Raw genomic sequence first — 11,536 nt, 5'->3', positions numbered from 1 at the left:
CGCTGATGTCAGTAAGCAGCCGAGGGCCTTAATGTTTCAGCCCCACCTTGTTATCCCCAGTCCAACACTGGTCCCCAAACATGGGGGAGAATCATGAATAAGAGGGATGCCCCCAGTACGCATTATGGAAAGTAAGTGCCTTTGAAGCAAAGATCTATAGGTTTGCTGAAAGTCAATATAAGGTTAAGGGAAGATAAATCAGACTGAAGGAAAAAAAGGAGGAGAGAGGAGAGCACAGAACAGATGGGGACATAAAGCGTTTGAGTATAAAAGTTATTTTGTATAATTAACACCTATATGGGGATTTCTGACATTAATCATTTAACACATTCAGTTTTGCTGAGATCGTTGTTTCTAGCAGGTTCATCCATCTTTCATGGCCTGTTGTTTTCCTGCGGCAAATCTTCCCACGGTCTCTGAATTCCAACAGCTGCAAGCACTCTGTCATTGCACGCCGCGTGATGTGCGTCAGCTCCATAACGCATGCAATTCTACGTTAGAAGGAATGGATAAATCATATTCTCTTACAAAATTTACGATAATTACTCCGTGGTCACCAGACTATTGCCAGTTAAACGTTCTCAGGAAGGCAGTCCAACAACAGTCCTGTGGCCATTTTCTTCTTGCTAAGAGCAAATGTTTGAAAAACTAGATATTCCAATAAAGCAGATGCGCTGTTATCTTAACAAGAACATGGACGGTACAAGATCATATGTTCCAGTGGGTGACCACCTTAAATTATCCTATACATAGTTTAAAAAGTACATCTAGGGCTATTAACTGTTACTCATATATGGCTCAGAGGTCATTGGTCTACAAACTCTATTTTATTTAGTATCCCAGTTCAAAATGTTCTCCGCCCCATAGTCCTGCTCTATTACAGTCCTCATTTTTGGTCTCGACACTGCTTGGTAATCCAAGAGCTCCATGACCGTCCCTTCACACCTGCAAACTTTATCCAGATCGGTTGAGATATTTATATGTCTAAGTGTCATTATTTGCATTGCGATGCTCAACCCCCGAAGAGTAGACTGGGAGATATAAAATATTAGGTAAGGGGAATCCCACCATACTTGTATCCTTAAATTAATCTCATATGTCCGTAAGGAAAATATATCTAATATTTGTTGCAAAAATGGTAATTTTATCATTTATTTACATGTTTTTCACGAGGACTCACCTACTTATGATCCTCTGCTACTTGGAGACCAGAACATGGCACCAATTGCATCACACTTGATAGATGCTAGATTGGAGGTCAGAAGGTATAAGGTAATTTTTGCCCACATTGAAGCTTAATTCATTTTTCCTATGCTACAACTGTGAAATATGCAGTCAAATCCCATGGATAATGGAACATTATGCTAGTTGTAGTTCTACAGATGGAGGGTCCATCTAGAGGGGCAGCCTTGGACCCTGTCTGAGTATTCTTTATTGTGAACACAACACAAAATCCTGATGTTTGGGATGGAATCTCTGTAATCAATGCAAACAGAACGAAGCTTTATACGAGCTGTGAAAAAAAAGGAAGATGCTGAAAGGATGAACAAATTGAAGCTGGAGAGGAAGAAGTAAAGGAGATAAGGAACAATAGAGCCTCTAGAATGCTTGCTAGTTCGCAATAGAATTCCAAGTTCATAGGCACTGCCTTGGTTACGTGCTACTGAAGGAATTGTTATTGACGGTATATGTAATTATACACTCAATGAAATCCACAGACGGCTAAACTTCTAAACTCGCCCTGCGAAGAATTTATCCAGGATCCCAAAGCTGGGAGCGTTTGCTGAATTTGCTCTCATCTAAAGCCCAGAAGATTAAAAGAAGTGTGTGTGGATTGTAAATACACGGCTTGTGGACTTGGTTTCCAGACCTGCCCGTCTAAGACGGGAGGGAGCAAGCTGCTAGTTCAGATATGTCCTGACGAGATGATCAAAGGGAAATATGCCCAAAAAAAGAGAAGAACAGGAATCCCGTGGTAAGGACAAGCACCTCACACCTGCTCGGAGGAAAGTAGCGTGCCGCGCGCTGTCTGGGGATAGCTGATAAGAGTACAGCCATACAAAGACTTAGCGGAGAGCTCAACTTATCTCATACATGAAAAGAGAGGCTGATAGAGAGCCGCAGATGATTCTGTCAGTTCACTAATAATCCAGGTATCATCTTAAACCCCCTATATTCCTTCTGTCTGACTGGTACTTATGGGTCACCAAGCAATTTCATTCATTCCTGACATTCCGACTATAACGCTGTGAAGGGATCAGGGCTTAAAAACAGAAAGATCTGGCAAATAATATCAGATAGAAATTTTCATCATTGTCGCAAAAAGGAAATTATTACAATAAAAGCTATTTTTATCTCAAATATATATTTTAGATGACAGCTGAGCAATCCATGTCGGCGGATAAGATCTTTGTTTAAGAATTGTATGCCCCCAAAAAAATAGAAAATTGTGTGATTTGCTACTTGTCATCGGAGGTCCTGTTTTCATTAAATTACCCCCCCCCAGCTGATGGTAAAAAAGCCTGATGCGAAATTATTATATCCCTCCAACCAGTCATTATCTACTAATATCTACTATTAAATATCTATTAATAGGTCATCCACGCAGTACACCTCCGTGATAACAATCATCAATTGAGGCTCCATTCAGCTCGGCGGAGTCTATTATCTGGAGACAAGCCTCACGTGTTTACAAACTAGGAGGATCAGAGGCCACTGGCGACCACAAGGAGACGAAGAGAGATTGGCAGGTTGAACATTTCTGCTGGAAGAATGAAATGTTGTTGTTGTGTGTTTGACTTAGTCCCTCGGTAAACCAGAAAGAGTTCAAGACATTCTTTGGTTTAACCAGCAGCTGACACGGATCGGTGTTATACTTTTCTAAAACGGCTCTCTTCTTCCACTTGAGGAGCTGCTTCTGATAGATAACGTTTACCCACGACCAGTAGACTTGAGTGAGATGCGGTCCTGCATACACTTGGCTGAATATTGGACGGCATTGGACTACTATGCTGAACTTACACTCTTGTAATTAAATACCGCATGAAAACCATCGCTTTTAATACCGTTGAATGGTATTTACTATGTAAAATATTGTCTTATTGTGTTTTTGTAAGAAATACTTCATTGTCATATGAAGCGAAAGCAAGTACTGTGGAAAAGGTTTCTTAAAAGTTTACAAGGAGCAAATAAATTGCCAGATCTACTAGTGCTTAATTCTTCTACTTGCTTGCGAGCGCCATTAATATTGTGTTTCGGTTGAACAATACCATAAAGTGCTTCTGGTCATCAACACTATTCCATTTCCAACACCGAGATAAAAAAAAATATGGATATTGCTGCATTTGCCCCAAACAAGATCTTTAGAGAAATTTTATACTTTTTATTGGGAAAACATAGAAAAATATGTGAATTAACATAAGCTTTTGGGTCTCTAGGGCTCGTGAAGCTTTTGTAACTTTTATTGCATATAAATTGCATATGAATTTTGCAGATTTGCAGAAAAAGAGAGGTGCAGAAAGGTGTCTCTTTCTATGAGCAAGATAGGGTCTTCTTAGGGGTACTTCGGCAAAAGGACAGGGAGAGCCTCCCCCCATTTCTCTAATCATTCCTCTAATCATTCCTCCGGCAGAAGTGAAGACTGAAACAAATGGGGACAGACAGCAGAAGATAGAAGAAAGAAGACAGAACAAAAAGATTCAAGAGAAGAAGCGGAAAAGGACATTGAAAATAGCTAAACCCAATTATAGGCATCACCCTTAATTTAAAGATTTAAATTAGAGGGGCAGTTTTGCCTTAAGGTAAATTATTAACCCCTTAAGGACAATGGGCGGTCCCTAAACCCATTGAAAACATGTACGGGCTTTGTCATTAAGGGGTTAATGTGACGCACCAAACATATCTAATTTCCTGTTCTGATGTTTTCTCTCTCCTTTCTTCACTAAATCCTTGCAAAAGATGCCGGAACCAATGGACAACAATCAGCAACTTAGAGAAGAGATAACTTATTGAGAGATAATCATTCAGACCCTCAGAACCAGGGTCTCCTATGATATACCCATGAAGTGAGCTTCTGGTACAAATATATTCCTTTTTTCAATCCATAAACTCCAGTACACGGATTTCTTTAGTGTAGAGAACTGTGAAATGTAGGATTTGGGGAAAGATTTGCTTTAAAGGAATGCTGACAAGTGCCAGATTCTAAAAGTTTTCATGTGACAGGGTTCACCTTCATTTATCACCAAACTTTGTCTTCCCAGATGAGTCATAAAAGAGACTCATTTAAAGTTTTCTACAAAAGAAAAAAAGTGAATTTTCTTATTGCCGGACTAAGCAACTCTTTTTTGGTTAACTCGCAGAGGACCATCCATAAATTGGGGGAAATCGCATTCCCTCTAACTTCTCAACACAGCTGAGCGTAGAAGTTATTGGGATAAATGGTTCTGCGAGACAGCGGTTCTGAATTTGTCGACATGGTGGGAACCTGCTTGGGACAGCAAAATTGGCCTGAATGATGAGACCGATGTCCCCAGCAACTGCACACTTTTTTCTTTTCTTTGTTCTTGGTATTAGATCAGTAAGGGCTGGGAATAAATCAGCAGCAGTAAGAGAACAAGAGAGCATCTCCGCTGAATGCTCGGTGATCCTGGCAGCTCATACCTTTACCAGGCCGAGATTAATTTATATGACATCATACATCAACGTCTCGCTGTGTCTGATAGCTGGTAATTACAGGTAGGGAGACTGTACACTGCTCAGCTAATCTACATCGTTGGCCTAAGGATCGTCAATAACATGAATATGTATTTTAGCCTTAGAATAATAATAATACACTGCATATAATACAGTGCATGCTTGTTCTGATGTATTATCTCATAATGTGTAGATGCTGGGTGCTATTTTAAGGGTTCTAGGGAAGAACAGATTAGCAGTGAATATAAGAAATCATGACGTATGATTCTGAGTATTAGGCTTTTACTCCAATATCGATGTGTCAGCACTGGTTGATCTAAATGGAAGAGGTCATGTGCGGGTTTTCTCCCCAGTCTGGTAGAGGAGTGCCAGGAGAAGTAGACGGAGACATATTTACCTCTGCCCTCAGCTGCCTGCTCTTCTAACAGAGTCAAAACTCTAGCATTTGAAACTCTGTTATGTATCTTGCAATGTTTCCGTAACAAGTTTTTACCCTTGGGTTTCTTTTGTTTAAAGTAAAAGCAGAACATTCTAGCGGGATACTTTGTCCACTATCATTATCTTCCTAGAGCGTCACCCGTTCTGTGACTCAAAGCACTTGCCTGAAACTGCAGAATTTGCCATCAAAATAACAATGTTACCAGTTCCCATAGCACTTTTTGAGCTTTTTCCATCTTCCTTGGAGGGACAAGGAAGGATAGTTATTTTCATTAAGGGATTATTAGTAATAGCATTCTCAGAAGGACACAGAAGAACTGTAATATCTTCCTTAAAGCCAATTTATTAAATGCATGGCCCAAATAACTCCTTTTCTCCTTTTTGCAATAATTTGCTTTCCTCTCACTGGTTTTATCTGCTCTAATGTACTATAAACGCTCTCCCGTTGGGAGACAAATAGAAGCACTGTCGTTGCGCTCGGCATAATCCTTTGGGTCAGGTAGCCACAAATCCCTCATATTAGGTACCTGCAAAGAGAGCAGCCTGCAATCAGAGCTCGGTGTTCGTAGTACAAATGCCAATATATATAGCCCTTGAGAAATGACAAACCCTTTATACACGGAAGGGGGCTCTGACCCGTCTATAGTCCGTGCTCAAGACCCTGCCTCTTAAAGCTGTTATTATAGTATTGAGTCGTATTTAAACTTGATTATATGCTCCAGCTCAATCAAGCTGTTACTTGCACAGCGTGAGACGTTTCAGGCGGAAACCGGCGACTGATTAATTTTAGCAGTGTTATCTGTGAGTGTAAAATAGTGCAATGCATGACGGTTCTGTTATTCCCCAGAATCTCCTTACGTGGGAATTAAACCACCAGTAAGCGTTGCATCTGTGGATTCCTTTGGGGTTCTAAAGCCCACGGTGTTACTGTTTCCCCCGCCATGAGTCTCTTGGACTTGGTGTAGCAGCTACATGAAGCTGTAGACAGTGTCGGATTTTGCTCTCCCCGAATTAGTACTGAGGCTTAGTGATAGTGCTGCAACCCTCCCCAACATCTCCAGCTCAGGTCTCAGAGGGCTTTGCTCAAAGACAAAAAGACTCATCCGGAGAAGCCAGGGGAGGGATCAGAAAAGACTCCATTGTTAACGCCGCATATTCAGACATGGCCTTTATCTTACAAAAAAAAAGCTTTGATGTAGTTTTATAAATATTCATATCCACAGAGTATATACAGCAGAAACATAATTACTGAAAGCGTGTAACCCTCGCTAATTTACCCCGAAGTCTGTTCTGCATGTGCTGATATCTGCAAAGTCTGAGCTACCGATAGAAAGACAGTTCTTTTTACTACAATGTGGGAGCCCACGAGGGAGATCCACTTCCAAGACAACTGGACTTGGCTAAATGACTCACTGCTCTCCTCAGGGCCTTCTCATACCTCTGATAAGAGCAACCTGGAGGATGAGGAATATGTGAGGTGGATACACTTTAAATAACATATGTTTCTTTCCTATTTAATGAACCACTGTACGTTCCAAAGATGCCTTGCAATAGAATAAATTGTAGCTCAAAGTCTAATGCATCTCTCACCGGAGCCCTCAACATTTCTTAGTGTAGGAGGAAAAACAAACACAGAATGTTACGGCAGATAAGAGATATTTAGAACTTGAAGTCTGCCCGTTTCCCTGACTGCTTTAGGACCTCAAAGCTCCATTGCTGCGTGGTTTGTCTTATGGTCTGGACATTCTTATGCCCACCCCATGATCGCTTACATGTTCTCACTGCATTAGGTTCTCCTTCTTCTACTCTTCTTTCACCACCAGAGTAATGCTTTTTTGGCTTTATCCAGAATATCTATCTCTTTCTAGCATTAGAGTCTCTGGTACTGCGTCCCAATGATGTATTTTGGTTGTGCCTCCCAAAGACTCAATGTCATGGCCGCCATCCTCTCTGCTGAATTCCAGGATATGACATCATATACCAGTGCAAAGCCTCAGAAGGATGTACAGTGCCGAGTACAGCATGTTATAGAGGCTGTGTCATTTAATCTATAGTGTAAATGCTGGGTGTAGGTATCAGAGACCTCCCTTGTAAATGGCCCATTGGGCAGCAACCCAAAGAAGACCCTGATCTGCCCGAAAACTAGTATATAACCACTTAACCAGTAGCCTACAACATTAACAAGACCGCCTATCCTCTGCAACTAGTGGCTGTAAAGGATTTGTCAACGTGACGCATCCAGCATGGCGATAACCCCGCGGCTTATTGTCCTACTGCCCTGTCACAGGAACTTAATAACACATTTTACATTTCCATTATCAATAATAATGATTCGGTGCTGCCTCTTTGCCCCCTTTTATTGATCTGGCTTATCATACTTACAGCTTATAAATGTGCCTGATTACAAGTATCGACCACATACAGAGATGATTAGAAAGGTGACGTTGGCAGGATGAAGAAAAATTAAAAATGAGAAATGCTGTCTGGAAGTTCTCCAAAAACCAGATTGTATACCAAGCTGAAACATGTACAGTTTAAAGCACACTGGCAACCGGGGCCAACCCTACAACAGCTTAGGGTTGGCTGATTTGAGATGGGGGTCCCAGCAGGTAAGGTACAGGTAGATGTGGTAGGCCACCATTGGCTGCGCAGAACCAGTCGGTGGGAATATACCATAGCGGAAACAGACCAGATGGCCAAAAGCTACCACCTCACCTAGCTGCTGCCTACTGATGTCACTAAGTACGAGTGTGCGCACCGGCAGCGGCTGTGTGTTCAATCTGTAAATGTGTTTTGCCTTGTGTCTTGATTCAGTGATGAGCTCAGCAGTGCCCTGTCTATATGACCATCATAGTACCCTGCTTGGCGTGTTAGGATGCTATATAGCAGTCAACAGTCCTAAACTGCGGAAATGACTTTGCCGATATAACATATTGCGTGTGGAGCGGTGTGTGATGTCACACTCCTTCAGATGTAAACATGTGGGGCATTTCAACATTGGTGTTTCATGAAGGATTCCGATCCATGAAGACTTATATAAACTACACAGTGTTTCTAGGAGAAATTCAATGTTATTCTACTGTCTGGTGGTAAACCATAGAATGACTCAGTCTTAATCACTCATCCTGACACACTGACTATAAAAGCCTATGGAGAAACAGGCTTCATCAGCATTGCCAAAAAATCAGCTCAGTGTGGTCTATGGGCAGGGAAAGTCGCCCAAAATATCACAACTGACAACAATGGCTGATAAAGATTTATTGGAGCCAGATTAAATAATAAACCAGATTTTTGTCAATCTTAACCTACATTTCTGTAAACAACAATATATACATAAAAATGTATTGTATTTTTTCTCTTTTCCCTTTGGATCCTTTTATCAACATGACTGACAACTTGATATAACTCAAATCCTTAAAAATGACAAGGTGCAAAGCTTTTTATTACAATGAATTACAAGTAGACAGCTCGATCTCCTTGGACTGTGATCAAGATGGCAATTAAATTGACGTTAGTGACTAGACCAATACTTTGATTTTTTTTCAGCCAACTGAGTTGAGTAGATGACAGCCAGCTTGACAGTGAATATATCCTCAAAAGCCCCCCCCCCTAAATTTGAGAAACAAATATATTATTATACCATGGCAGTGCATCCAATCAATACTGGTATATTGGAGCTTCTCAGTAAACAGAGTGATCTCAGTTTATAACTACAAATTTTACAAATTAGTACAAGCGTTAAAAAAAATAATGTTTTTATTACCTAGGGCCTGGGTCATGATAACTAACAGCATATTGGAGAAATTTAGGCCAGCGGCACACAGTTATAGTCAATTAGGGTTCAGGGCAGGCAGCATGCAGGGAGGTTGAGGTCAGGGCAGGCAGGCATCAATATAGCAGGGCATGATCTAGCAACATTAATCATGAACACCCACAAAGAGAAGTTACATTGCAAACTTTGTGCGGGGGCAGTGGGGGAGAAAAACAAGAAGGTCGATCTGTTGCATTGCTCTATAGCTCCAACATAGAGAGTACTGCATGGATCTGCAATGGTCTCTAGTATGCTTGCATCAAAAACACAGCAAATGCAAGTCTCTTCAGGTTCTAACGTGTTCTACTTGTTGTTTCAGAATCAAACCATAAAGGGGAATAAAGGAGAATCAGGAGCTTCTTACAGCAGGTGGCAATCATTGGGTTCATGCATCTCCATGCGCGGCTGTTCTGCTGACTGACAAGGACAGCTTCTTGTCACAGTAATACACCTGTCACTGACACAGCTACATGATGCACAAGCCCCGGAGTGTGTCCGCAGCCTCCGTCGCTGCAAAGCCGATGTTTAGTTCTCCAGTCACATAAAATCCTGATGTTTGGAGACTTTTATCTTTGGCGCTTTGTGCGATTTTACTACATTTTCCAGGTCACGGCTCTGTGGTGCTTTCCTAATTGATCATAAGGTTCTTCATTCACTCCGCTTGCATTCTCCATTACACAGAGCAGCGCTGCAGACGGGGCAATTCTAAACACATTAACACTTTGAGTGGTATGGAGGTCAGCGCCATGTAGATTTGCAGAGGATTCAGCACAACGGACAGCAGCCACATCAATGCTAACACAAGAGGGACCTGGACAGACACAAAGAAAGCAACAGGTGGGAGAAGAGACTGGCCATCTGCCATACCGTAAAAATGCCTGGGGGCCACCGGCCATCAGCCCCATAATCACTCGATCTTCTGCTCCAACCACTGGTCGCATGGTATGGGAGCATAAAAATGTAACGTGTGACCTCACAGTGATTGCTACCATAAAATGAACCTGTTCATCAGGGCTGGTCCTAGAACTAATAGTACCCCAGGCAAGAGACCTCTTTGTTGCCCCACACCAGTACACTCCATGTATTTTTTATATTTTCTCATATACTGTAAATATCGCTCTCTTGTGTATGTTCCCCAGACGTTGTGGAGGCTTTCATTGCACGTCAGGTAACAGACTGACTCCTACTCATTGGGTGTGATTGTTGGCGTCCTCCTGGTCCAGACATCCAAGGCAGCTGCCTTGAGGACAAATCACTATTTTAATTTTTTGATTTGAAAATAAAGTCTGAAATATACATTATATGAACCTAATTTCTAACCAACGTTTATGTGAAATGATAATACACTTTACAAAACCTCGATAGGGGTTGCAGGAGGTGCAGCCTGATGCATGGTGACTCCATCTCCTCTTAGATATCTGCACCTGATGGTATAGCAGGGAAGCAGGGAGATCAGCAACGAGCAAACCAGCCCCCATATATCCCCACCGGAGAAGTAAGTGAGAAGAACAGGAATAGCTGTAAAATTTACAACATAAGAAGACACATCAGAAATGTCCTCACCTCTGACCCCAATCATTTTTTATTCAATAATACATCGTAATTGTTAATGACCTCAGCTGGGACAGCAAAGTTAATTCATTTTACTCTGAGATGTTTGCACAACTGTTACTGGGATGACTGAAATGAAAAAGATCATATGTTTTGTTAATCCAATCAAATAACAGCATAATGTTCACAGAACTTCATACTGTTGTCCACTCCACGACAAATGGCAGATGGACCTTCACTTAAAGCTACAATTGGGAAACTTGGTTGAAGTGTCATGAATGAGTGAACTTTTAACAGGATGAATGAATTTTTAACACGATGAATGAACTTTTAACACGATGAATGACCTTTTAACACGAGTAAGAGCATATTAATGTGTCCATCATCCTATATACATATATTATCGTCTATCTACCAAGAAACTAACAAGTGTAGTTAGATGTTTACTAACTGCTCAATCTACCTTGATAACCACCAGAGCCCTATTTAATGCCTGAATAATCCGCTTTATGTACATAAATCCAAATGACTGACTTTTCTGCCCAACGCCAAACACACTAGATCGGAAAGATCGGTGTAGTAAATCTTCTGCCTAATGATAAACACGTTGGATACAGTCGAATCTGTTTGTTTAAAGCCGTCTTTTTAACATAGAAGTCATATTACCCAGACTTATACATCTCCAGGGAAGTTAGATGAATCCATAAATCCAATTGCATCTTATTGATTTTTAAATCTTATTTCTTTAGGGGATTATGTTATAAAACAAAGCATACGACTTGTTTCCTTTATAATAAGAAAATATGAATTGTCTTTTTTTTCCATACTTTATAATATTTTTTTTGTTAATGCTCTTAATTAGAGATGGGAGCTTACAGACAATATAACTAAAAGATTGCATGCCCTCTGCGCTGGGACTAATAGCAATAATCCAGATCTCGGAGGATATTACATTAAAAATGCTGCACAGAAGTAGATTTGAGGTTTCGTCCCTGGTATTTAAAAAAAAAAAGCCTTTAGAGAAGATTTCTTTAGGGAAAGGGA

This window comes from Spea bombifrons, chromosome 6, assembly GCF_027358695.1.
Source record: "Spea bombifrons isolate aSpeBom1 chromosome 6, aSpeBom1.2.pri, whole genome shotgun sequence".
NCBI classification, from domain to species: domain Eukaryota; kingdom Metazoa; phylum Chordata; class Amphibia; order Anura; family Pelobatidae; genus Spea; species Spea bombifrons.
The sequence above is the reverse complement of the archived record's forward strand: the minus strand, read 5'-3'. Positions refer to the sequence as shown.